Source organism: Primulina huaijiensis, chromosome 18, assembly GCF_012295235.1.
Source record: "Primulina huaijiensis isolate GDHJ02 chromosome 18, ASM1229523v2, whole genome shotgun sequence".
NCBI lineage: Eukaryota > Viridiplantae > Streptophyta > Magnoliopsida > Lamiales > Gesneriaceae > Primulina > Primulina huaijiensis.
Window position 1 is genome coordinate 18,769,789 of NC_133323.1, and position 4,159 is coordinate 18,773,947.

Sequence of the window (4,159 nt, forward strand, 5' to 3'; positions counted from 1 at the left end):
GAGTTTTGATAGTGTATCTGACTTGATTTGTTAGATTGATAATCAAATAGTTATCCACAAAATTGGATCTTAAATCGGGTCAAAATGATTATTAAAACATATTAAAATTTTAACCAAACATTGGATAAGTGTTTGACTATTAATCTATCATTGTTTAATCCACTCAACTAAACACACCTCGAGTGGATAGAATTCGTGATAAGGTAAAAAAAAAATTTCACACATGGCAAACGCTGTTCCATTGGCGGCTCGCAAGCTTAGTTCATAACATCGTGTTCGAATTTGTTTTGTTTTCCTTCTCAATTATTATATTATTTTATATGGCCGTTTTTTGAAAATTAATCCTTTTATATATTTGTGAGTCAATTGGTTGGTAATTATATGCGAGATTTTGGACAGATCAGTTCTCTGTAGTGGCGGAATATTAATTGTAGAACAGATAATTAATCTAAATAAATATTGGGTTTCATCTGAAAATCAACTCTCGCCTGAGACCATGCAGAAACCACTGCCCCCTCCACAACCACCATTTCAGGCTTCCCAATTTTCAGATGTGGCGGCGCCGCTGGTGATTCCAGGGTACAGTCACGACGTGTCGGGAGATATCTCCGAGATAGTGCAGCAACAGGGCCTACCCTCCAACTACGTGATCGGCAGCGGTGCTTTGTCTCCGTTAAGCGGAGGTAGCCATTCCGGGAATATCGTCGAATCCGCCATGGTTTCTTGTTCTTGTTCAAGTTGTGGCTTTTGGGATGGCCAGAAGAGAAGAAGAGATGAAGCCAAAGATTGGGAGGAAAGCCTGAGTTTTGGAGAAATGGTTTGATTTGGTCAACCAGGTTAGACTTTTTAATTATCTTATGCTATATATTTATTTTAATTGGAATCAATTAACAATGCATATGATCAATACATACAGGTAGAGAAATATAAATTTAAATATAGCAAATTTCTGTGTAAAGTATAATTATAATAAAACACATACTTCTATATGGGTATTTTTTTCGCAAATAATGGTTAAATCGGATTCAATTGTCAACTGACCCTATCGAAAATAAGATTGACTAGCGATTTAATCTCAATCAATTTTTGTTTTAAGAAAATGATCTGTATTTGAAAAAATAGACGTAAAACTCTTTGACAAATGTTCTAAAGGCCTTCAAGTTTCGAGGGAGTTTTACACATGTTGGCATATTATATACAAATATATTTTAAGAAATTTTTTTTTTTAATTGTTGATTCAAACTAAACCCATTAAAGCTTGCCATTGTTTAACTTCAGGCAAAGGCACGGAAACGCACACCAACACCGTCCAACCTCCCGCCGCCATCGCCGTCGAGCCACAACCGGAGACCTCCACCACTTCGCACCAGGAAACTGGAGAACAGAGGAAAAAATACAGAGGAGTGCGGCAGCGGCCGTGGGGCAAATGGGCCGCAGAGATAAGAGATCCGCAGAAAGCCGCCAGAGTATGGCTTGGCACCTTCGACACCGCCGAAGCCGCCGCCAAGGCCTACGACGAAGCGGCGCTGAGATTCAGAGGGCATCGCGCCAAAATCAATTTCCCAGGAAAAATCAGGATCTCGCCATCATCCAAAGCCTATCCACCCCCGCGCTCCCTGTAAATTTCTTTAATGCTCGGCCGGCCCAACACTTGAGCGATGACTTCGCCGGAGATTATTGGGAGTACGCTCGGTTACTTCGAAGCACCGGGGAATTTGAAAAGAATTCAAGTTTGTTTGAGCAAATGGTTAATTCCCAGCCCGGAGGCAATCAACAGACTCGCGGCGGAGGTGGAGGGGGCTCAAATTTCTTGGCCACGGCGTGGACAACCTCGTCCGATTATTATCCTCCCTCGTGTTTCTAATTGTGTTTTATGTAGGAGTGTTCCATTTGGTCATTTTAAGTTATGTTTCATAATAAATTAGTGCGATATTGTAATTATAATATGTAAAAAATGGCAACGGACACTTTGTCAAAACTAAATGAACATTTTAACTTAGAATGATTATAAATAAAAATCGTATATTCAAACCCAATAACAGCAAATTTGAACTGTGTCGGGTTGATGGGTCGTGTCTGATTTTGACACAACTAAGAATAAGAATTAAAACATCTATTTCCAATTACCCGACTAGTACCACCCAAGAAACGAAGATCGATGGAGATAATGATAACGGGCAACGGAACTTTTAAGTACAGAAATGAAGGTATCTGAAAATCAAAACCAAAAACCATCTGAAAACGAGAAAAAAATACGATAAATTAAGTTAGATTTTTGTATCTTAAACCTCAATATGTACATGATATTGTTTCACAATGAAATTATACATGTTTGTGTATATGCTTGTGAGTAACATATTGTTGCTGTAATGTTTTATGGAATTGTGGATTTTTTGTTTGCAACTTTTTTTTTTCCAATTTTAGGATTTATTTGTTCAGAATGAGCATGAGAATTGTGTGTTATTTTTGTATTCTTTTTATTTGAATTATTGGACCAATTTTGCAACTTTCATGGACTGATTACTTGTAAATTAGAAAATTTTTCTTGGTTATTTTGATACTCAATATTTAGTATTTTACTGTATAAATTTGTTGTTGATGCCTATTTTTTTAGTGCATATATATTTCTTTACTTTGAATATATTTCCTTTTTATGATGAATTTATTTTCTTTCCTATGGCATCGAATTTTTATTTTTTTCAAGTACGTAAAATGTTTACTTTATGTTTTTTAATACTAAATTTGTTCTGTATATTTCATTTATCTTTTTGATGTAGAAATGCTACAGAAAGTTATGAAAGATAACAATTTATTATTAAATGAGAATCATGAAAAAATTCAGTCAAAATAAAGAATTAGAAATATTCTACAAGGATATCGATGTGCATGTTTTTTTTAATACATATTTTACCATACAATTGAGGTTAGTTAATTTTATTAAATTGTTTTGATACATTAAATGTATGTTTAATATTGCATAGATTTGTGTTTTAATTCATGAGTTATAAAGTTTCATGCATAAGAGTTTTTAATAGTTTTCGCGTTCGAACGAGGAACGGAGACCGGGGTTAATTATAAACATTAACCATAGATTCTACAAGATTGAGTATTTGTCACTTTACTAAAAGTTATATTTGGTTATAATAGTGTAAGTCTAATATTTTAACCACATAAAAATGTAAGTGTCACGTAACAGCTTTTCTAATAGGTGCAATTATTTTATCGCAATTAATCTTCTGGCTAAAAGAGAAATCAAAGCATGACTTTTGAGATGTTGCATGATTTAGTAGATTAGAGTTGTATATATATTACTAGCTATAGCTTTTTGTAAAACGAAAAACATTCAATCTTAAATAACTATAAAATAAATGCCACTAACAATAGGATATGTGGCATAAAACATAAAAATTATGGTATTATATCTCGTAATTTATTTACTTTATTTCTTAAATTAAGCACAAATTATTGATATTTAAATATGAAACTAGAGAGATAGTGTGGTGGTTTTGATATATCATATATGCTTCACGAGAAAAGTAGGAAAATAAGTTTTATCATATATTTGTATTTACCAAATAATACCATTAACGATATAATCTTTGACATAAAATGTGAAAATATATTAAATTATATTATTTTGATTTTTCAGTACCAAGGATGTAATGCCCGAGATTATATCACTGTACTTAATCCTGAATTAATTTCCAGAATTGTAATTAATGAAGATTTAAGGGGTTAAAGTGCAATTAGTGGGATTGGAATGAATTTGAGAAGAAAATGCATGAACATGAGTGGTGGGCAGAGATTTGGACGCACATGCGCGAGAAGATGCGCGCATATGCGCAAAGGGCAAGTGTGCGTGACCAGAAGGTCTCGCGCATATGCGCGCACATGCGCGAGCTGTTTGGGTCCAGGATATGCCGAGGCGAAGACCTCGCGCATATGCGCGTGACAGAGCGCGCATATGCGCGAGAGGTTCGAACAGCCACCTGCGAGAACAGAGATTCTAGCGCATATGCGCCGAGAAGGTGCGCGCATATGCGCGAGCAGCAGAACACTTGAGAGCCGAGACCAGTAGGTCTCGCGCATATGCGCCGGTAGAGGACGCGCATATGCGCGAGACGTGCTGCTCAAAGAGATGAGCCACTTGCCCCTTGAC

General features: G+C 35.8%; 1 long non-coding RNA gene across 1 annotated transcript; it reads left to right on the forward strand.

The window, feature by feature from the left end:
- Positions 1 to 231: 231 nt before the first annotated feature.
- Positions 232 to 2,018, forward strand: LOC140964838 (uncharacterized). The gene is made up of 2 exons (XR_012172926.1): positions 232 to 836; positions 1,279 to 2,018. It is a non-coding gene; the product is annotated as an uncharacterized lncRNA (long non-coding RNA).
- Positions 2,019 to 4,159: the final 2,141 nt, after the last annotated feature.